The sequence below is a fragment of the Pseudochaenichthys georgianus genome, chromosome 17 (genome assembly GCF_902827115.2).
Source record: "Pseudochaenichthys georgianus chromosome 17, fPseGeo1.2, whole genome shotgun sequence".
In the NCBI taxonomy this organism is placed as follows: Eukaryota; Metazoa; Chordata; class Actinopteri; order Perciformes; family Channichthyidae; genus Pseudochaenichthys; species Pseudochaenichthys georgianus.
Genome location: NC_047519.1, coordinates 24,498,439 through 24,523,442, shown reverse-complemented (window position 1 = coordinate 24,523,442; position 25,004 = coordinate 24,498,439). Strand labels below are relative to the sequence as shown.

Below are 25,004 nucleotides of genomic sequence, written 5' to 3'. Positions count from 1 at the left end.
CTGATCCAAACACTAACGCACAACCCACTACACCACACGCTTCCATGCCATACAACAGGGCTTTTAAAGACTACTGGGAGCCTGACAGCGTATCTACAGAAACACTGGCTCTTTTCGACATTTGGAAAATGAAAGCTTTCGCTGCATCAAGCTGCACTCAGGCCGGAGCAGATGAAACCAAGCACTCCATGCTTTGTTGTTGTATGTTTAGAGGCATCTCTATTTAATAGTGAAGGAAAGATATGGAAAGGATGGATAGAAAGACAAAGATGTTGATATGACACAACTGGGACCCACACTCAATTGCGTGACACCAGAAATATTACGGTGTGTGTCCGAGGCGGCGGAGCCTCACCAGCGAGCCCCAGGCCTCCCATTATATTGAAGGGTTAGACATATCACTCCCGAATCGCTTGTCAATAAAGATGAGGGCCGCTCGGAGACTGGACATGCGAAAAGCTTCATAAAAATACACTTCAAACAAAGTTTACAGCCTTGTAATAAATCACATATCTCCTGGCAGAAAAACGGTATGATAAATGACTATCTTCGCTGGCTTTATTACTTGTTATTCTGAAAGACTGCCATGAGACATGTCATGCATTATTCACAGCAAAGCATCCTACGGTATATAAAGTATATCTAGCTGTTTCCATCTATACTCATCAAATGGATAATTTAAATCAGCTTTCCAATATTTCATTGAACATATTCCATTGATTTGCATATTTAGGACCATTAAGCCAATAAACTGAGGCTCATACGCTCAAAATGCTTGTTATTAATCCTTTTTTTCAACACTATCCTCTTTCGGAATTCCTCTGATTTGAGTTTTGAAGAAACCATTTGCTAGTAGTTTCTAAAAGCCCTTTATTCCACAACGGTAACAAAGCTCAATGATTGCTGTGATGGATTAGGGTTTCTCAAGCCAGTCTGTGCAAGTTGTTTAAAAGAACATTCTGAACACAATTCATAAAAAACTCCAACTTTAGTCAATTTTAAACAACATAACACAGTTTACAATGTATATTTAATTTGAAGTTAATGGTCTAAGACGTTCCTTTAGTTTGGTTTCCTTAAGGGATAGATTGATGAACTTGTTTGCTTATTGTATAGTGTTTGAACTTGCTGTATAAAATAGAGCTGTTTGTTAAATAATGCTTTGTATATTTGCAGAGTTGCTGCATTCACATTGTCTTTCCTACTTTACGTTTGTTTAAAGTGTGATAGTATAGAAAAAGATTGCATTTGTTTCATAGATTCAATATTTTGTTTCAATTTTTCCCCACGCTGGTTTGGATTATGGACAACGCTCCTGTTGAGGTGCAGGGACTGTTCTCGATGTAATGCTTTCCTTCTTCTGTATCATTCATTTTTTTAAATGGTTGTGCCGAGAGGTCGAGCAAATGGAATCCAAACTCTTGTTATGCTCCTCCTGTTCCTGCTTGTCCAAGACCTTTTCTCTGCGACCTTGACATTTCCTCCCTTCTTAAGAGGTGCTACATGATCACAGACTCACTGTGAGTGCTTGCTAAGCAGATATGACTCAATACTAATGAAGATAAAGCTCCACACAGGTTGAAGTTGGATGGAAAATATCCTATCAAAATCAGCGAGAATAGGAGGGAGCATAGACCTCCACAAAGACTATCTTCATAAGTGAAAAATAAATATTGTACTTGTACTTGAATGGGTTTTTGCTTGGTAAATGCTACACTTTTCCACAATGTTTTATGAAAATCGGGCCAAACATAATAATAATAATAATACATTTGATTTATGTAGCACACTTTAAAGACAACGTCATCTCAAGGTGCTTCACAAAGCTATAAGGACAAATAAGTAAAAATATATCTAAAGGAGCATATTGGATCAAATATGGCAATATAAAAAATAAAAATAAAAGCTTAAGAGCATAAAAGGTTTAAAAATAAATAAATAAGGTAAAGGACAGTCAGTAAAATGCGGTGTGTAACAGGTGGGTCTTGAGGCATTTCCTAAAAACTGAGAGTGATGCCGAGGTCCGTATGTTCTCTGGAAGCTGATTCCACAGACGTGGACCCAGGGAGGAGAAAGCACGGTTTCCCATGGTGACCAGTTTTGTCCGCGGAACAGCCAGGAGATTGGAGCTGTCTGACCTGAGTGTGAGTGAGGTATGGGAATGTTTTCTGGTTAGCAGTTCCTGTAGGTAGGTGGGGCCAGTGTGGTTGATGGCGTTGAAGACCATTATGAGGACTTTGTAGTTGATCCGATGTTACAGGGAGCCAGTGGAGTGAATGAACGGTGGGGGTGATGTGCTCTGATTTGCGTGTTTTTGTGAGTATCCGGGCGGCACAGTTTTGTACATATTGTAGTCTCTGAGTGTTTTTGCTGGAATGGCTGCAAGCAGAGAATTGCAGTAGTCAATGCGGGAGGTGATGGAGTGTCGCATTTTGGAGATGTTTCTCAGGTGGTAGTATGAGGCTTGGCAGACCGTCTTTATGTGTGCTTGGAATGAAAGGGATGAGTCCAGTTTCACACCTAGGCTCATTACAAGTGGGGAGAGGGGAATGGAGTGGCCATTGATGCTGATATGAGGGATTTCAGTTGTTTGTGTTTGATGTGGTGTTCCAATCAGAATGGCCTCTGATTTGCTGCTATTCAGTTGGAGGGAGTTGTTGCTCATCCAATGGTGTATGTGTTCCAGGCATCTTGAGACATGTGAAAGTGCCAGATGTTTATCCGGGGAAGTTTGGAAATAAATCTGTGTGTCATCAGCATGACCTCCTCGGTCAGGGTAATAAGATGCATCTGTAGATCGGTCATGTTTTTTATATGCAAAACAGTCTCTCTATACACACTGTATTTTAAATGTGGTAAAAAGTAATCAATAGAAAATGCATATTTTTGCATTGATAAAAAAACAAGTTAGTGCCTGCTACTTATTTGTATATCTATGTGCATTTTGCCCTTTAACTTATCAAAAAGACTTTATTTACCCCCTATGGAACAAGTGAAATCAATGCCCCTGTAGCCCCTCCTCTGGCACATCAGGATGTTCAGACTGAGCCAGAGGCATGAGGCAGCAGCCCCCCCGATCGATTAGGATCTAGACCGCCGGAGGAGCTAAAGAAAGTGGGGAGGTAAGCATGAGCCTCAGGCAAAATGCAAACATCTGTGTTATTTTAAACCAATTAATTGTGAGGCCTTGTAACGGCGCAGATCGGTGGAGCTTCCCACCCTCCACTCCTCCTCCATTAATGCTCCTTGACGTCTCCTCATCTTCATCTCTGCCGGTCTTTGGCCCTTCTATCTGCCATCTGTCTCTTTCCTCCCCTCCTTGCAAGACATTTTCCTCTGCATCTCTCTATTCTCCCCACCTCCCTGCCCTCCATACACCTCCTTGTCTCTTTAATCACCCCACCTTTATTCTTGTACATAATGGAAATATACAGAACAAATAGTTCACAGATTGTCTTTTTGTGTCCTCCCTTTTCCTTTGTTTCTTTCTTACCTCTTCTCATTTTTTTTCTCTTTGGCTTCTCATTTACATCCCCTGCCCGCACTTAACTGCCTCCAACACACTCATACATGCACACACACACTAAATGTTGAATTAATTCCTTCAGCGTTCCCCCTCACTGTCGGCGGTCCTTTATCTCTCGGGTTAGTGGAAAAGTGACTGGATGGCTCCCCATCATTAAAACCTCAGCATTTGAGATGACACTGTTCCGTTATTGACTTTCACTTTTTTCCCCCGCCACAAAGGATGTATCCATAAAATCCAATTGGCAGATGACCATTCAACCGCAGTTCCATTAAAGGTGAATTTAACACTTTTATGGACATTATGAATACCGAATAATGCGGACAACATACTGTAACACGGACAGAATATTATCTACTCCTGTGCAGGATGTCAGAACCATCTGTGCACATTCACTGCTTATTCTTCATATTAGAATTTACAAAAAACTGAACAGGACGGACAATAACGTGATATACGTTTCCTGGACTGCTTTCAAGACGGAGGGGGAGAGAGAGAGAGAGAGAGAGAGAGAGAGAGAGAGAGAGAGATAGAGAGAGAGAGAGAGAGAGAGAGAGAGAGAGAGAGAGAGAGAGAGAGAGAGAAGAAGGCGAGGTAGAAAATGATGGATATGTCAAAGACGATCATTTCTGTGGAAGACATGTGGTTTTGTTTCCTCCTGAACAGAGGCATCCCCAAAGGTCACGTCAATAATTCTCCCGTTTCTCCAGCTGTCCATTCATCAGTAGGTCGTTCTTCTGTCATCATAGGGGGCTAATGAGATCTACATTGATCATCTCTCCCTCATGCTGCAGGACAACCCTGCTGTTTGGAAAAAAGGGGAAAACATTCATTGATCTTCGGTTGCTCTCAGAGGATAAGCGTGTGGCCGCAGCCTGCGTTGCTCTGCGGAGTTTCCTTTTGTCTCTGTGGTAGGAAGTTCCAGCCTCTGGGCGGCTTGTTTCAAAACAACGTGTCAATCACATAAGAGCAATGCAGTCATAATTGATACATTGGGGTCCAATTTTGTGACCGATTTGTCCTTCAGATTTTTAAGACCGCCAATTATTGTTAGACAAAAAACTGCTATTTGATTGGTTATTGAGAACTAACACCCACTACATCCAAATATGTGCCTACATTGGCCCCAAAACATTCCTGCTACTAGTGTGCCGTCAACGAAGGCCCCTAATAGCTGTCATATCATTTTCGGACAGGATATAAAGCGTATGGCTTCAACTAACACATACTGTATCCAGTGTCACAAAGAATCAGTAGACGGCATATCTCAAGTTTGGTTTTCAGTAACTCAGGGATAGTTTAGCATAGTTGTAATATCGTAGGTGGAAAAAGTGACAAGAAATAAGTCAACCCTTAAAGTTATTTGTACCTCTGCCCTGAACAAAGGTCAAAATTGAACCTGATTACGCCCTAAGGCTCATCTATCATCCTGTCAATCAATAAATCAACCGCTCAGATCAATGCAACTCTAGTTTAACAATGTCAAAAGAGCCATTGATCAAACCTTTGTTAATTTATATCAGATATACATCTGGGACTCTTTTTGAACGGGCTGACTGGAGGACAGATTGTTGGCCTGTGATGACACCACCTTTTTAGAAGTGAACGAAAAGCTCTAGACATATGCTGACTCATTTCTAATGGATTACCTTCCTGTCATTAAGCGATGTAACCAATGCAAATAATGAGTCGCAACATATGATCAGAATTTAGTCATTCGTTTTTCAATGAATTAAATGACCCTGTGAATCATTTTAAACTTGTATGCTTGTGATTTTGTAATTTCAAATGATTTATTCACTTACGGCCCATCCACATATTATTATTACATTGCATTTAGCTGATGCTTTTATCCAAAGCGACTTACAATAAGTACATTCGACCAGGAAGACACAACCTTAAAGAAAACAGAATCATATAAGAACATCAGGTTTCATAGAGCCAAGTATTTCAAGTGCTACTCAACTGGCTATAGATAAGCCAGTCCTTTATTAGTATACAAGTGCTCTGTTAGCAGTTCTTTGTTAGTAATTCTATCGCTCGAGGTGGAGTCGAAAGAGATGAGTTTTCAGTCTGCGCCGGAAGGTGTGTAAGCTTTCTGCCGTCCTGATGTCAATGGGGAGCTCATTCCACCATTTAGGAGCCAGGATAGCAAACCCACGTGTTTTTGCTGATGGGAACTAACACAGCAGCGTTCAAAAAATCTTCCAACGCTTCTGCCCATTGACTTTGAATGGGGTGAAGTCACTTTGCCTCGCTGTTCGCCGAACTGCATTGTGGGGAAGCAAAGCGAAGATTTCCAGGATTTCCACGATTTTCAGGATTCAAAAGTTGAGCAATGTTCAACTTTTGAAGCTGAGGTGGAAGCGTCAGCCAATCAAACCGTGTGCAAGCTGGGAGAGCCAGACCGCAGTTCATTTTCTATATTCCTGAAAATCGGTCACGAGGACGTCCCGCACAAACATACGTGGACGTACTCAAGAACGACGCAGGAGCACAACGTACCAATGAACTGGCCAGATGTATGGAGAACCGGGATGACTGGAAGCGACGATGGAGGGCTCGTCTGAGGACGACCTAGAGAGAGAAAATGGAGGAGAAATTAGTTATTGCGGTAGCAAATCACCTGGTTCTTTATGACTAGTCCCTATTAACTTACTGGGATACAAACCGGAGGAACCAGGCATGGACGGAGGTGGCAGAGACAGTGGGTGAAATTGGTAGGTTTTCACCTGTTTGGGGATTTTATATCCAGTTTACTTCGTTTTAACATTGCTATTGCTTTGTATGTCGGGGCGGGAGATTCATGTGATTGGTTGTTGGTCGCGTTGCTCGCAAACAATCCCCAAGCTTTCAGACACGCCCACCTCCAAGATTTTCAAGATTTTTTTTAACGCTGCTGTGTGGACGGGCCGTTACTGTGTTGATACTCTGTAACCCTGACGGTCAAAGTTGGGATTTATCTCTAAATGTTTACACGTTTATAAAAATAAACGTGTAATCCCTTTTGATGACAGAAAGTCAGGAAGCAAGTTCAAGTCAGGATGATACATAGAGGAAAACACATGTGTGCAAAATCTGTTTATTTCACAGTTTAACCTTTACCAAGGAGCCGAAAGGAAAGAAGCTTGTAGATTCTTTGACACTCTTTGAGAGGTGGGAACTTACTGCACAGTGTAAATAGATTTTGAAGCGAAAGTATTTCACAGGAACACGGAGGCCTCCATTGAAAGGAAAAAACCCTGAATTGTTCAGTTGGTTATTTGACCAAAGAGGGCAACCAGGCGAGAGAAACCTTGATCAGGAACGAGTTCAGAAACCTGCGGGACAGTCTGGTGCAGAACCTCTTATTGGCAGAGAGCGGAGCATATTTCGATATTTCAAACATCGAATACATACTGTAGAAAAGCACAAGGTTTTTCCCGTATTTAACGTGAATGATATCTTGATTTGCTGCTATACTGTTTGCCTGGTAAAAAATAATCTTGTGAAATATTTAGGTCTTGTGCAATGCTTCGCTTTTACTGTACTTGACAGGAACTCTGCGTTCCTCCTCTGGGTTTATGCACCAGCAAACCCCTCTGCTCAGGTGTCACTGTGCACATCTGTGTGTGCACGTTAGTGTGTGTCTCTTTGTTACACATGCGTTTAAGACATCAGTAGGGTTGCTAGCAAACTGGATAAATGAAAGTCATTTATCATGCATTTCCATTCAATCCAATATCCTGTCCCTGTCACTGTGTTAACCAAACTGTCACACTCAAATGGCAAGTCTGACAACACTGTCAAAATACAAATTAACTGTACACATTTACATGATGTTTATTTGTGGGTGTGCTGTTTTCTCACTGCTCCAACATTTGTGTCGTGACGAGTAATGCATGTTCCTAGTTTCCCACTTCCATGTTTTATTTACCTATTTATATTCAGTCCATGGATAATACATATAATCATAGATAATACATCAACACATTCAGAATTATTCAATTACAGCAGGAATATGCACTGCAGCCTACAAAAGCCTTTTCTTCTTTTACAGTATAATGTAAGTCTGTTGTTGTCATGGCCTGATCTTTTTTTTCTATCCAGATCTATTACGTGACTCATAAGAGATCGCCTTTGGGCAGCAGATGAATGTAATGGTTCTGTGTATTTATAAAGAAAAGCAGAGAAGTCCTTTCTTCCCCCGAAAATGTATATTATTAAAACAGATGAAGGTTTCAAATCCCTATTGAATGTTTTTTACATCTTCACATATATCTCTTTTTCCATTTGATCTAGAAAGTACTCCTATCACAATGAAATGTAAATACATGTTAAGCTATTCTCTGGGGCATTGTTGAAATATAATTAGTCTACCGTGTTCTATATTTTCGCATTCAGAATATAACTTATATTAGGGAAACATGTCGTCTTATTCAAAAAACAGACACACTGGAGATATTTTTAAATTATGTAGCAATTATTCAACTAATTTGTTATGATTACTCGAATGGAACCACACATATTTTACAGGGTACATTCAGTGGCTCAAAGCAGAGATACGGATGGGCACAGAAAGCTTGGAAAGTACAACAGGGTCTTTTAGGAGTCCAGAAACAGTAATGGACACTGACATCTATTTATAGAGGAAACGGCTAAAGGCGGTGAATAGAACAGTGAATAGAAAGCTGAACAAAGCGCGGGAGAGAGGAGCCACTGCCACTGTTTTATAAAGCTTTCATACAGCGTACCACATAACATCTAATGCAAAACTACTTCCTGCTAAAAAATATGTTTTGATTTTCTTTTTGTGTTATATAATTTGGTCTTGGATTTCTTTCTTTTTTTGTGTAAAAATCAAAACTAAAAAACCAAACTGTCGGCGAGTTTCCAAATGTATCGCACATCAATACAGGTTTCCACTTCTCTTATGCACATATTAGTATTGGGCTCAGAGAGAAAAATAGCTGGTGGTGATAATACACTTTGCCAACCATTATACAACGTGGTCAGTCTTTTAATTAAAACACATTTTCAGCATATGGTATTTTACCTGTTTGGCAGATTTTTGAATAATAACACAGATGTGGAATAAAGCGTTACACAATGCCTTTAGGGGGGCTAGCACTGCATGACGGTGAAGTTGCTGTTTCCCCTCGGTAAAAAAAGATTAAAGCTTGACATCGGAACGATCAATTCAACATCAAAATGTATATTCTGAAATGTTCCATCCCTGTTCAGTCCAGATATATTCCTATGTGTTCAGTGTCTGTAGTCGGCCCAGTCGATGTTGTATTCCCTTCTCTGACCACAACATCCCGTACAGTTGGGAGGAGTAAGAGGAAACATGTTTTTGAAATTCATCTTCTCCAGCTCTATGTGTGACGCCATAATGTCACAACGTGATTTATTCCTTTTTCTTTGGACATGTCCAAGAATTATGCCCCATTTTAAGAAATACCCCAAGGTACTAATTCATATTCTCTATATGATTGGACCATCAATACTGAGTGTAAGTGAAGGTCGCGCTGACAGTTTTACGGGTTGGCAGGTTGACCTGCCTTACTGCCGTTGCTTCACATCGCTCTGGAACACTGTTTTTCAAGCATTGCTGATCACATTGTATTGTGACAGACGGCCGAAGATAGCAAACACCATCAAGCCTGTAGTTTCTGATTGGTTCCTGAAAATAGAAAGTAGCTAACCCTGCTCCTAATAGCCTCTCAAGTACAACCCGTGTATTTATCCAACTGTCTTGGAGTTAAACGTGATATACAATTATTTTTGTCATTTAGGTTGCTATAACGGAGATAACCAAGGTGACCTGTCACTGATCATCCATCAATTAAGAAGCCCTCAATGGATTAAGGAACTGGCCTCAGTACAATATGCTTTTAGCTGAGGGATCTTTTACCGTCAAAAGCAATAACAGTGAAAATAACAAAAGGCTTTAAACGCTATAAACGCTGATCCATAGCTTGATAAACACAACGGCATATGCCTGGTTCAAGCTTTGTGAAGTATTAGATGAATATTTCATAATTGTTCACACCTGTGTTTGATATGAATGAACTTTCAGTGGGAGCCTACGCTGCTTGCTTGTTAAGAAGACATATCTGTGTGCCAACCTGTTATGAATATTTATAACATGATAGTGGACAAAGGCTAAACAGCCACATTTGGGTTTTGGCTTGCTGCCTCAGATTCAGCTGTTTTGATTGGTAGTCCAACTGTTGCTGTCCATGGTGCTGAACTAGGGGTCCACTTATTCTCAAGAGTGGCAGACTCTCTTCTCCTCTCTGTCTCCATGTTTCTTTCTTCGCTCATCTTATTCCTTTGTCATTCTCAGAACGTTTGGGGAAAAGTCAATGTTTCCATCTTCTCGGAATGGCTGAAGTGCCGCAATAGAGAAGAAAGTATGATGAGTGAATTGTAAGTGATTGAATGGCTTGTTTGACCTCTGCCTGACTCCTCACCTTTCCAGCACTGAAATGTGAAAGGACCTATCGGAGACCAAAAGAAAATATGGAAGCCCTATTGAACCTGAACTGCAAAACGAATGCAAACATTATTATGCAAAGGTCTGAACAGACAGCCTATGATTATGCTGTGCTGCCCTGAGTGCTGCTTTATTGACCAGTGTTGGATTCTTATTTCATTCTCTTTCTGCCTTTCTATCTACAACCATGACCCAAAGCGGAAAGCCTTGAGGAGTACGAGTGTCATAAGTATGGCTGTGAATGGCAAAACAATTGCAGCCTGTCCACTGCATAATAGACGGGTGGAAGTGTAAGCACTGTGTGCGCCATCCATGAAATCAATGAACCAATGACTGAATCCCCTTAAAACACACCCAAGCGGTTGCCATAAAGGATGTTTATTAGGTTGACAAGTTGACACTGCAGCTCCTTGTTATGCTCTGATAATAGGGGCCAGGCGCAGACCAGCGGAAGCCTTGCTTCAGCTGGTTAGGAGACAGACAAGCCCGTCAGGGGCGCAGATAAGAAAGGAGAGGAAATAAGAGGGGAAGAGAAAGAAGGGCGGGGTATTAGTGCCTGTTTTATGAGAAAGAAAAGGATGGAAATTAGGCTAGTAGCAAGGTAGAGCTAGGAGAGGAGAGAACAGAGATGTCAAGAAGGGGGATGGTTCAGTTTTTGCAATCAGTGTTTGAAAATAACTGTGTCCAGTGTTAACGCCTTATTCGTATCAATGTAGGTCTTCTTTTCCTCCTTCCTCTCTTTGGGCTAATAGAGCATAATGCACAATGGCTCCCTGAATTCATAAATGGCATCAACATATTTGACTGATATGGCTCTTGGAAATGTAGTATTGTTTTTGACCCCATGTATCACAATACTGATAATACAAAGAGTCATTTTCTCTGCTGAGTGACAATTGCAACTGTGTCCAACCCAGGGCTGTTTGAGACTTCAAGTGTGAGACTTTGTTATCACTCAGTTTCTGCATAAAGTATAAGCTTTTCAAGCATATTTACTGCATTGGATACATTATAACAGCGCATTAAAGCTTGAACATTGACAAAAATAAATATAAGGGCACTGTATGTGCTTCTTCTCTTCTTTCTTTATGTGCTGTGAGCGTCTCCACATTCATTGAGAGCCCAGAGCAGATGCAAGCTATAAATCAGCTGATCAATGGCACCAAACAGTCCCTGAACAATAATGTAGGAAAACGGCTCGAATGAGCTTCATTGATTTAGCCTCACAAATCGTTACTTCTCCCAAGAAAGCCTGACCTTGAAAGACAGCAAGGTTGTTATTTGTCACTCCACAGACAATTAAACCGTGATGGAAGTTTTTTGCTCATTGATTTTTATTTCAATTTCTTTTAAAGGTTTTATGTAGACTCCTTCTTATCACTTCGCCCATGACCTTCATAATTATCTTTCCACTCAGGAAACCAGGTCACAGCAAGATGATGAGCAGATAAAATGAGATGGGGCTTACTTCTTGCTTACTCATCATAAAATAATCCAACACACCTCCATTTTTTTCAAAGGGTTCGTCTTTTTGAGCCAGCTCTGCAGAAGGAACTTCCCAGCACCATTATGTCATCAGGTACAAGAGGACGGAGAGAGGGAGAGAGCTGCAAAATAAGCTATTTTAATTAAATCTGGCAGATTTACTCGCCTAGCTGGGTTTAAAGCATAGGCAGCCCGGGCCAACGAGGGCCAAAGTGGCCGTCGTAAAAATGACTCATGCCAGGCAGGCGTGGGAATTAAGGTGGGCAGTTGGAGGCTGTTCTGTAATGAGGACAAATAGCTGGGAAGTTTGTCGTCTGACAGAGGGGTCTGCAGCTGGCCGGGGGGATATGCAGAGTGCAATGCTTTCAGCGCCGTGACATTTCAGCTTCACCATGACACCTCAGGGAGGGGGGGAGGTTACATCAAAGTAGTAAAAGCAACCGAAATGTTTAGTAATGGTATGCAATTTAAAACAGGGACGATCAGCTCCACATGCTATAATCCCTGTTATGCAGATTTGTTTAAACATTTATGAAATATAAGAGTTTATTGGTAATTTAATTTATCGCTTTGTTGGAATACTCAAATCTTGTTATTTGTATTTGTAACAGATGGCTGCTATGAATAACAGATTGTTTCTATTGATGCAATTCTGTCTTAAAACACAGCGAGGAGAGTATTTATTTTTTGTGGAAGAAACACAATACATTTTAAATCGATAATTTTCATTAATGAAATATTTCTTCAATCGATATTTTGGGTTAAAGTATTAATTACTTGAATTGATAGCTGTGTAAAATGCTATAATGTTCAGCGAGCAAGTCATTATTGTGAAAGGAACTGCGACAGGGTGAGGTTGAATAAACATTAAGGGGTTAGATTAGTTTGCTCATTTGAAATGCGATAGGTGCAAATCAGTAGTTACAAATCCAGTTCAAAGTCAAAATGTCTGTGGCTGATATGCAGCATAATCACCATCTACAGTGATACGTCTCACTTTATTAGAACACAAGCTGTAACACCTGACTGTTCGGGGCGCACTCCTTCTCAATCAGTGACAGGATTATTTCTGACAAAAAAACATTAAGACACTCATTACTTGCCATCTGATTCAAAAGTCATATCAATCACTATCAGCTCTCTTTCAAAATGGGCTGTGTGGATGATCAGGGTAACCACAGGAATCAATCCGTCCCCCAGAAAAGTCAACTTTGGTTATCTTTCTCATTTAAACTAGTTCATTGTGAGCGTGTGTCTACCCTCTGAAGATAACCAGTAATTATGATACAAATAAATTGAATGCAACTTTCACATAATTGAATGCAAATTGGATATTTAGATGATTACAAATGTATCCAGCATGAAAAATTATTTGACAGTGCTGTATTCTTCTAAAAACAAATCAATTACACGGTATATGCATTCGGCTCCATTTTTCTACATTAGCACTGTCATTTTCTCATTATACCCTCATCCATTTAGGTATTTGTAAAGATTGAAATGCAGATGGTGACAACATATCCCAACATAACTGTGTGTATATGTTGCAGCTGACTTTTGTCAATCTTTATTATATTGGATTCCTGTGTTTTTCTGATTATTTAATTCATTACAGTAGCTTCCTGTCTCCTCCTTTGTACACATACTGTAGGAACAAGTATGGGCGATGACTTGAGTTATGTGTCAGTGTGTTTGTGTGGGTGAGCATGACACAAAGAGTGCATGTGTAGCGTGTGGCTCATGTAGCAGCTGCTGTCTACTTCCAGTGCCAGATTCGAACGGTGGCCCCTGAGAAGCCAAAAGGAGGGCCGTCGTATGATGGTGGGCGCAGACGCACGTGTGTCTCTGTGTGTTTCCATATTTTCCTGTATTTGGACGCTGTGAAAATCTACCAACTATTTTCTCTTCTTTTGAGCTTTGATTTTTGTCATTGTGTCACCGCCAGAGATGGGGTCGTTACTAAAAAAAAGTAATATATTACATATTACATATTACTTTAAAAAAAAGTAATATATTACACTACTTCGTTACTCTCTACATAAAGTAACTCGTTACTTTACTCGTTACTTTACTCGTTACTTTACTCGTTACTTTACTCGCAGGGCCGGCCCGCCCCTCCCTGCAGGCAGATCACGCAGACTGCTAAAGTTTCAAATGTTCTCTTTAGTTCAGTTTCCATTGACTCCACTCAATATTTTGCGCAGTCTATCTCTGCTCACTCTGTTGCGTCGGCGTGTTCTCCTGCGTGTTGGCCATGTGTTGCACTGGAACCAGACACCGCAAAGACTTCAGCCGAGCACGTACGAACTACGCATGCGTGAGTGGCAATAACTCTCCTTACCAGCAGGCGGCGGTAGTGTGTATTCGTCATTCAAAACAAGCAACAACCGAAAAACAGAGAAGAAGAACAGACTACGTGTGTGATATAAATAAACAACAAATAGCTGTGCGTTAGCTTCACCTTAGCACGTGTTCTTTGCAGGTGTTTGTTGAGGTTTGATTATGACTGATTTTAGAAAGTAACGAAGTAACGCGTGTCGGGGCAATGTTAGTAACTGTAGTGTGATTACTGAATTATAAAAGTAGCGCGTTACACTACTCCGTTACCGACAAAGTAATATTATTACACCCAACTCTGGTCACTGCCTACACTCTTTTCTCATCTCGCTCTCTTGTTCTGTCACTCTCTCCTCTAAACTGTTAGATGTCCCCAAGAATAAATAAGTGATGGAGTGAATGATGTGTAAATAATAGCACGCACGCACGCACGCACGCGCACACACACACACACACACACACACACACACACACACACACACACACACACACACACACACACACACTTCACTCTCTGTGACAAGGTGTATGCCATTGCTGTCACTTCTCTTTCTCTCTTTGTTTGTACTTATAAGTAGTGTAACGTGGATGACCTTAAACTTTTTGATGTTAAACACGACCAAAACTGAAGTTATTGTACTTGGCCCGAAGAATCTACGAAACAAATTATCTAAAGACATACTAACTATGGATGGCATTAATTTGGCCTCCAGTGAGACTGTAAGAAATGTTGGTGTTATATTTGATCAGGATTTAACCTTTAACGCCCACATAAAATCAATTTCAAGGACCGCCTACTTCCATCTACGTAACATTGCAAAAATCAGGCATATCTTGCCTCAAAACGATGCAGAGAAACTAGTCCATGCATTTGTTACTTCTAGGCTGGATTATTGTAACTCTTTATTATCAGGGAGTACCAAGAAGTCAGTCAAATCGCTTCAGCTGATTCAAAATGCTGCGGCTCGTGTACTAACCAGAGTTAGGAAAAGGGACCACATTACTCCTGTTCTGGCTGCCTTACACTGGCTCCCTATAGAACACAGGATAGAATTTAAAATTCTTCTTCTCGCCTACAAAGCCCTTAATGGGCAGGCGCCATCTTACCTTAAAGAATTCATTATACCCTACTGTCCTACTAGGGCATTGCGTTCCAAGAATGCAGGGTTGTTGGTTGTTCCTAGAATCTCTAAAAGTACAATGGGAGCCAGAGCCTTTTCTTATCAAGCTCCACGTTTGTGGAATCAGCTTCCAGTTTGTGTTCGGGCGGCAGACACCCTATCCGTTTTTAAGAGTGCGCTTAAGACCTTCCTTTTTGATAAAGCTTATAGTTAGGGCTGATTAGATTCAGCCCCTAGTTTTGCTGATATAGGCTTAGTTTGTCGGGGGACATCTTACTTCTTCCTTCTCTCTGTCTATACCTGTGTACTCTCATGTTCCGATTAACCCAGCTTCCCCAAATGTCTTTCTTTTTGGTGTCTATATACGCTGGGATCCGGAGTCATGGATGATCCTGCGGTCCTGTGTCCTGGATCCCGAGCGCTGGATCTTGAGTCGTGGCTGTGGTCCTGGATCATAGGTCCTGGATGGATATCCTCGTGGATTCATCTTCCTATTATACACACATGCATTTCCAAACATTTGGACTACCTATGTTGCAAATGTATTATCTTTTCAATTTACACACGGCATCTATTGCACGTCTGTCTGTCCTGGGAGAGGGATCCCTCCTCTGTTGCTCTCCCTGAGGTTTCTCCCATTTTTCCCTTTAAACTGGGTTTTCTTTGGAAGTTTTCCTTGTACGATGTGAGGGTCTAAGGACAGAGGGTGTCGTATTGTCATACTGATAGTCTGTACACACTGTGAAGACCACTGAGACAAATGTAACATTTGTGATATTGGGCTATATAAATAAACATTGATTGATTGATTGATTGATTATAATTCAGAATCACCATCTGTATATTCCTTTATTTATGCCAAAATATGATTATTATTATTACTACCATTTTGAGTCATTTTAGAGGCTCTTTATCTTTTGTGTACTTAAACTAAGTGACTAAGTACTTTTTGGACAGTGTCATCTTCAGCCCAACACAACAATAGATTATGCATATGAAAAGATATATACACAAATTCAAGAGTAAGAACATTTATAAACAGGTACCATATGACTTTGGCTGTACTGTAGGTATAGAGTCCCAAATCCCATTAAAGTGAAACTCTGTCTAAGTGTTCACTATTTGTCTTCTAGCTTCAGATTTATTTTGTGCTTTCATCCTTCTGATTGAGTCAGTCTTGGTTGTTTTCCAAATTCTCCTTTTCAGGAAAGTGGATTTTGACTTTGTTCAACTCTTAAAATGTGAGACCATACTCCGCCTGATTCCCAAAGAACTGTCTGTCTGTCTGCCTGTCACTTCAACTTTGAATACTTCTCAGCATTTTTCATTTCACTATCTGTGACATGTTTGCCTACCCATCATCTTGTGAGATTATTCAGTTGGGGTACGGAATAGGTGCTGACTTGATTTTATTTGCTAACCTATTTGGAACCTGTTACATGAAATTGTGATTTTGTTGTCATTTTCTTTGAATGCCCTTTTATGTTGACACACTACTAAGATTAAACCGATCTGATTTTTGTTGACCTAGATGTGAAGGATTTGTTTATTTCTACATTAATGTATAATCTTAAAGCACTACATAGTCGGTTTTGTCTCTGTCCTTGCAAATATCCTCTTCAGTTGCAGCATATTTTGTATGCAAGTCTTACATGCGTTAAGAGATGACACATGTTTAATTCCGACTCAAGTGTAACCTAGTACACTGAGGTAAAGGCATACATTTATTAACACATAAACCATCACACCAAAGTCATGTGATGCATATAACATGGAGATGATGGGTTTTTGTCTCTCATTCCTCAACATGGAGGTACAGAGTGAATCAGAGTTTGGAGCTTTACAGTCTGACCCCTGGTCAGTTGAAAGCACTCAGAGGGATTGACAACAGCCACAGCTGAGCAGGTTTATGCTTATGCACAGTATGTGACATGGGAGTTTTTACACACATGTTTAATAAACACTTGAACTAGACCTAACACTGATTGTAAGTGCCTAAACAATATGGCTGCCTATTAGGACGATGAGAGGAGCTCATAAGACGAGTGCCTTATGCAACAGGAAAGGTCATAATCCTGTAATAAGAGCACACACACACACGCACACACATACACACACACACACACCTGTCTGCATCCCCTGACTCCTATCATGTCTCTTTATCAAGTGCTGGCTCGTGTCTCAAGTGTACACTGAGAGTCATTTCTAGTGTCCATCAAAACCATTAGAAATGCTAATCACCTCGTGTTTGTATACAGGCCGTGCTGGCAGTGTTGTCATAGAGCAGATCATTGCTTCAGAGTTATGCAGCAAACAAGGCTTTGGTTAGAACGGATCAATATGTTGCAACGGATCAGGTCATAATTCCCTCACTTGTCTCTTTTTGTAATTACTGTGAAACATATGTTTGTGTTGCAAATAATACATTTGACCAGAACAGTTAAGGACAACATTATAATTGTACCTTTGACCAACACACATTTTTACTAAATAGAGCAGGGGTGGGGAACCTTTTTCCTCTCAAGGGCCATTTCAATTTTTACAACATCCTCCGAGGGCCGTACAAATTATTGACCTCTGCTTAAAAATACTAAAATCACAGCCCATTCATTTCGCCTTTCTTTCAACCTCTTAATCCAGATATTTTACCATGACTCGCGTATGCATGCACGTTCACGGTTGTGGCATGACCACCAAAACAGAAAGATATTGGACACAAGATGTGTGCAAATGTATTTAGTTTCCTATCCATGTGGACGTGATTTAAATGGGGGGGGGGGGGGTTAAAAGCATCAATCTGGTGCACTTTGAGAGCAACATTAGGAGATCTATGGATACATCTCTCAACACATATGAAACAGAACTGTAAGCAGATTTTCTTTTTCTTTATGGATATTTTACAAATCACTACCCTTTCAAACTGTATTCTTGTTTATTAATAACAACTTTTTTTTACTGTCATATAATATATTTTATACCCGTTTACTTTATTCTCTTATTTTTTTATAACTATAATGATCATATAAAGATGTGCCTTTACCTCACTGGTTTTAGAAAAAGCTTCTTATATTCGTTAGCATAGCTAGCTAACCAGATGCTAATAACAAAAAAGTTATTGACTGTATGATCAGTATGACATATGAGCAGATCGCCACCGGGCTTTCAACTAAAGACACAGCCACGCAAAAACTGCGGCATGTGTACGGCTCCTTATGGGTACTGCTTGCAAGTGCCGGAGCGACGTTCTGGTGCTCTCCGTCAGAACTGCACCCAAGTCAGACGAGACATGTACCACGTGATGACACATTAGGCTCGTATTGTGTTCAAGGACCCTGACCTTGGCCAGGAAAAACAGGCACTCGCTTTGTTTAATTTGTTTGCGGTCTAGATTTCTTTAATTTTTTTCTTTTTTGCGTGTGTTTATAAATTACCTTGAGGGCCGTACCAAATGGTCTCGCGGGCCGTATACGGCCCGGGGGCCGGAGGTTCCCCACCCCTGAAATAGAGCTTTAACGCATCATATCATAAGGTTACTGAATGGAACATGCACAATTATATCTGTGAGCTTTCTATCTACTTGGTAGGGGCTTGAGATTAATAACTTTACATTTTTAACACCGTTTTTTTTATATCTGATTATTTTTATAATTTTTTTTTTTTTTTTTTTGTGAACGTTTTCATTATAAAGCAAAATTATACAGAATGTCATTAAGCAGTCAAATGCATACAGAAGATACTGTATACCACTGTATACCCCACATTTTTAATTGGTGTGTATTTGCTTACTGTTTGAGTTTCTTGTTTCTTCCTACTAAATCAATGTTATCATTGTTTTTTTCAGAAAATAAAGTTTCATTTTATTATTTAGTACACTTGTTCCCTACGGCTATGTTTTGAAAGGAGATTCCTAAGCAAGTACAAAAGTCAGCACATGTTTTAAACATCCCCAACCTCTCTGCTCTTTGTTGACAGCTGCAGCCCAGAAGACCAACACTAAAAGGATCAACTCCGGCTGCTGCTCTCAAGGTGAGTTGCCTTTCAGATGCATGTTTACCTATGTGCTTGGAGACGTGTGTGTTTGTGAATAATGATCACTTCTGTCCTCAATATCAAATGCTCTTTCCCCGCTATTTTATGTACAGAGTGTACTCAGACAGCAAATGTATTCACACAGCAATGAAAAGCAACTCAGCTTGACACCTACAGTGGGGCAACAAAAATTAGTCAGCCACCAATTGTGCAAGTTCTCCCACTTAAAAAGATGAGAGAGGCCTGTAATTTTCATCCTAGGTACACTTAAACTATGAGAGACAGAATGGGGGGAAAGAATCCAGGAAATCACATTGTAGGATTTTTAATGAATTAATTGGTAAATTCCTCGGTAAAATAAGTATTTGGTCACCTACAAACAAACAAGATACTAATGATTGATTGATTGCTGCTGCTTCATACCTTCTTCCTGTCGTTTTAAATGTCTTCTGAAACACGTCCACTTTAGCACAGCTTCAGTTTTCTGTGCGGCTAGACACTTTTTTCAGATAAGCCCGTTTGCTATCTGTCTGTTTCCCTGGATAGCCCCTTTAGCCACATTAGCATTGGAGCACATACTTTAGAAGCTGTTCCAATCGCTGTGCCACATATCTCAATGATCTAGAGACACCATTACTCTTCTTGCAATAGGTTTACTGTGTAGCTGACTCCAATAAGGTAATGTATTAACTTGCCACTTCCGCAGCAGTATATCATCCGTACTTAGTCACTCTCCCATTCAGCATGGCACGAGGTTCAGTCCTTTTTAGCCAATGATTTCCATACAGTGTTGTTAATATCCTGACTTGTTGCCATGAAGCAGACTCTCATTTTTCATCAGGGCTGATTTAGTTGAGAAACAGTTAAACCAAAGGATACTATTTAATGCCTTTTTTCTGCCCTTCAAACAGAAGCTACATTTACCGCCCTCTCTTTAGCTACGGAAATGGCCCCGGGCAGACAATCCTTCTCAGAGTTGTCAAGAATTAGCAAAGTATAAAGTGATGACTCCACACTTCTTGAATTGCCTCGCAGCATAGTCTTCGGTTTATTCATTAAGTATGTCAATCTGTGAGTCTCTGCATGGTCTAATGTACAGCAATACCTAAAGGGGCAGAGGTTTATCCTGTAGATTGGTAGATAGGCGTATCATTTTAATAAAATGGATTGGATTTGGAGTTAATGGAGTTAATGGGGATTAAGGTAAGCAGTTCAGAAACTCTAAGACCCCATTTACACGCAAACGGAAACGCATACGAAACGCAAACGAACCGAATACGATATAAAAAAAGTCTTCCGTTTACACGAGACCGCTCAGGAGCGCTCAAGACGCTGTAGTACATATACCGGGCCTGTATGTGGCGCTGTACTTCCTCACGAGACCGCTCGAAAGCGCTGGAGACGCTGTAGTACATATGCCGGGCCTGTAAGTGGCGCTGTACTTTTGCCACAAAATACACCAAAAGCAGCGAAGAAGACCCCCGAGCATGGTTTCCATGGTTGCCCTTCTGTTTATGCCCCGCGGTGGATTTAGCAACATGTAGTTCATGTAATTCTCCTTGTCCACTTGTTGCTGATGGTTGTGGTAGAGGGGCTATAGATTTTGCACTAACATCTGTAGCATGGTCAGTAGCTACTGACCATGCTACAGCAGTGAGCAGCAGAGGTGGGGAGAGGCGGGGCTATGGCTTCATCGTTATCAGGAAATGACCGTATAGGACGTGCACACGGAGCCGTTTGGCCCCCCAGAGCGTTGCGTTTGCAGATCTATCCACCTTGGGACCCGTTATCGCTTGTGGGGTCCGTTTCCGTGCTTCCGTTACGGCCTCATGTGAACGAACGGGCTATACGAAAGAGAAAAGTAGCGGATACAACCGTTTGCGTTCTCGTGTAAACAGCACATAAGAGACATGAAGATCGATAAAGGGAATCAATACATATCCTGTACAGGCTAAGAAAATACATTTAAAAACAACATTTAAATCCATGTTGTCCTATTGCAGACATTTCCTCTCTGTCACAATGAGGCATTTGTCAACACAACAAACTAGCTAATGAACCAACATCATAGTGATGAAAGCCTGATTCACACTTGCAGGGTCTAACAGAAAAAGTGATGTAACTCATTATCATTGTTACTCAGTGATCAACATTACTAATAGACGAATTACTCAGAAAGGGAAACTTAGTCATTCAAAGGGAAAACAGGATGTGAAAATATTCAAGGTAAATTAACAGGAGCAAGACAGAGTTCATCCTTTCATTGAAGTGACCTATTTAAAATGTTTGAAGTCTCATAGTGACAAAATATATGAAAGCAAATGAGCTCATTTTCATCTTCTGAAGGTCATTCAAAAGTCTTACAGCTTAACCGCATAAACAACTATGACGATCAATGAAAATCACTGTTTTATTACGCTTTAGTTTGACCCTGACTGTGGAGAAGCACTTAGTTTGGAGCTCACAGTGATCGGTAGTAAGGAGGAAGGAGGCGGCGCCCCGTGTTTGCCTTTCTAATTAGTTCTCATAGGAAACCAGCCATTGATTGTTGCGAATGCCCATTGATTTTTAGCTGGGCTCTACACTATCTCACATTTGTACTAAATGCCACGAGACAAATGACGTGTGTGTGTGTGTCGGTGATGTCCGACACATCAGTTTGTCTTTTTGTGTTTAATGTTTGTGCGTGCCCGTGCGGGTGTGTATCTGCATACTTATGTGTGCATGCGTTAAATGAAAATAGGTCTGGGTATAGCTGACGAATAGGGAAAGTTACTGCATCCCTTTTGGCCCGGGCACCCTAATCAAGAAACATCGATCTGGCCCGGGGAAACAGTGTGCTTACTTGCACATCCAAATAGCCAAAAGCTATTGGCAACATGTTTGTTCTCATTGGATAAAATCACAAGACTCCCCTCCCTGTGGTTTTAACAGATCACTATGTCAGAGGGTCAGAAAGAGTGCTACGATTAATCAGCTAGTGTCCGTCAATATTTTTGGTAACAAAATGTAAGGTGATGCCACAGTTCAATACAGCCCTGGTTTATTCTTGAAGGAATAATGCCCACATTGCATACGTTAGAATGTCGATATATCAAGTGCAAAACAAATGCAAAGTAAGCAACATGTTCTTGTATAGCTCAACATAAAGAGCAAGAAGAAATGTGTTTTGAATGTGTAAAATAAAAAGGAAAGTATAATCACCAACTGCGTTCTTACAATGTGTGTTGTGTCATGGTTGCCACACTAGCTTAGCCACCTTTAAATGATCAAAATACCTTTTTTTAATTATTTGTTCAATTAATTGTTTTGTGAACTTTAAGCTGCTTGCAAATTGTGAGCTTTCTTGATAATGGTAAAATGTCAAAGAACTGTGCTCAGACTAAAAAGCTCTTAAAGGTCACCTATTATGCAACATCCACTTTCTCATGTCTTTTATACATAAACAGCCATGTGTCCCCTCTGTGTAAAGAGATTCTGAAAGTTTCAGGAAAAAAGATTTGCTAATTTTTTGTCCTGATCCATTTATATAAAAACCTGTCTGAAATAGAGTTGATCAGATTGTGGCCACTTTATGATGTCATAACGATTTTTTGGCTTGTGTAACCATTAGCCAATCACCAACCAAGGTAACCCCCCCCCCCCCCTTATCACCTGAATCTCCTCCTAGAGCACCATTGTGTTCTTTTTAACCAAACATCTCTCAGAGGGGCGTGGGGAGTGGCTCCTTATTTTCATCTAAAGTAAAAGACACAGAATCAGCACTTTTGAAACAGGGCTGAAACAGAGGGGATTATGGGATGCTGCAATGATCTGTTTGATATTTCAAGCAAAACACTCCAGAGACATGTTGTGTATATATCTGAGACCTATAATATATTGATGAAAAACACTATAATAGGGGACCTTTAAATTATCAAATACTCCCTTTTTTATTATTTGTCCAATTAATTTCTTTGTGAACTTTAAGCTGCTTTGAGCTTTTTTGTTAATGGTAAAATGTCAAAGAACTGTACTCAGACTAAAAAGCTCTTAATTCAGGACTTCTATGTACATCATCAGGCCACACCCTATTTTACTTAACTTTAATATAAAAATGGTCGTGGAAAGTTGAAAAAAGAGAAGTATTGCAAATAGGCAACTGGCTGCTTACCCCCCATGTATAACATCAGCACTACTCAGAAAGATTAGCAGGATCCTGATGATCCTGATGAATCCCACACAGTGTTCAATGTAACCCTGAGGGCTCCATCAGTGTGTTGTAAGCCAGTTGGCTGTATCCAGGATATTGGTTCCAGGGCCTTGATTTTCCACATTAAGTTTGTGATGTGACAGGTATTTCCACTGAGGTTCACAACAGGCTGAATAACTGGCTACTCAGTTTTTGCCCCCGGGTCTCAAAGCACATGTTAGCCTACACTAACGGTGTGGTGGGTGTTGCAACTTGAAGGTGTCAGGTTTGGACATTTGTTACATGTAGTGAGTTGTAGTAATGCTGAACAAGTGGCTATTCTCAGATGACTCAGGTTGGACTATTTCTATGTTAAATAGATATGATTAAATATTAAAAACAGATGCAAAAGAAATGATTTGTGTGAACGTTAACTGTCTTTGCCTGTTCACTTGGCTGCAATGTGGCCTTAGGATTAGTTGTCTCAGCAAATGGCCTGCTTTAATGGGATTTGCCTTGTCATTGTTTCCAACACTCGTTTCTGTGAGGGGTTTGAATAATGCAACACTCTGTCCTTAGCTCCCATTTAAATATATCTGTCTTGTCAGCAGAGAGACAGAACATGACAAAGACGAAGCGGTTCACCCAGAGACAGAGACTGAAGTATAGAAAGGCAAAGGGACAACAAGTGGGAGTGGGGGAGGAAGACAGAACGTTATTGAGAAAAGGGCAGAAAGAGAGAAATGTATCAAGAGACAGAGAAAGATGGATAGAAAGACTTATTGTAGAGGAGAGGGCCACACTGCAGCATCTATAATCAGTTTTGGAAGATACTGTGATTTGTTTAGGTGATGAGACAGGCAGCCATTCGTAATTTTCAGTGTTGGGTTCACTTCTGGACATACTTTTTATGCGCTGTCATCCTCATCCTGCAGAGAGGTTTGAGACGTTTATTTTTAGGTGCCTGAAACGTATGTAGACGCACCCTGATGAATGGGGACAGTCCTCCACTGTGGCAGCAACAACAGTCACAGGATTGACTGGAGAGTTTGCAATACTGCTGTCACTACATCACACAGAGAAAAACCGAGCTTGTTTGCTGTCGAAAAACAACAACAAAACAACTGTTTCTATGTCGGCCATATGGTGGTAGATGAAGTTTGGTCTGTTAAGACTACTACCACTGTTGTGCAATAACACCTCTGTAAATAAATATATATAATATCTAGTATGAAAACTGTTGTGCAATACCAGCTTACATGCAATATACACTTATGGGAAATTAGCTTTTTATTATTTAACCATTTATTTACAGGTTATTAACCTTATCAGATCTTTTGATACTTTATACATTCACTTATGTTTCAAAACAATGCTATCTTTCACCATGGTGTACTTGTTTGTCTTCGTCTTGCCTATTGTTTATATTTTTGAATAACGTGTGCTTGCCTTTTTATTTAATATAGTCTAGTCTTTTCCTTTTGTGTTTTATCTCCACTGTACATTTGCTGCTTCAATGCCGTACATGTCTCTGTAGCAGCACAATTAAAGTCTGATTCTGAATTTGATGGTCAAATTGAGTTGAAGAAGTACTTTAAGTCACTTGGCAAAAAATGTGACATATGAGTTTATGCAAAATTGTTCTTTCTAATATATAAAGACAGGTTTGATTCATTTACATTGTGGAAGCCAACATCTAATAGATCTCTCGCTGATTTTATTCCTAATGTGAGATGATTTTATTCTTTCATCATGTTGTTTCAGTGAGAACTACTAAGAAAATATATATTCCAGCTCCAGTTGTCTACCAGTTAGTTTAGCCTTCGTTTAATTTTGTACTCAATTTCAATAGCT

At 40.3% G+C, this 25,004-nt stretch overlaps 1 protein-coding gene across 5 annotated transcripts in view; it reads left to right on the top strand.

Annotated features, from left to right (window-relative positions):
• tnr (tenascin R (restrictin, janusin)) overlaps nt 1–25,004 on the top strand; it is a 225,220-nt gene that overhangs the window by 50,093 nt on the left and 150,123 nt on the right. For all 5 annotated transcript variants that reach the window (XM_034104811.1, XM_034104816.1, XM_034104813.1 and 2 more), the window contains exon 2: nt 18,923–18,976. The gene's annotated coding sequence lies outside the window, so the exon portion shown is untranslated. The remainder of the gene's footprint in view (nt 1–18,922; nt 18,977–25,004) is intronic.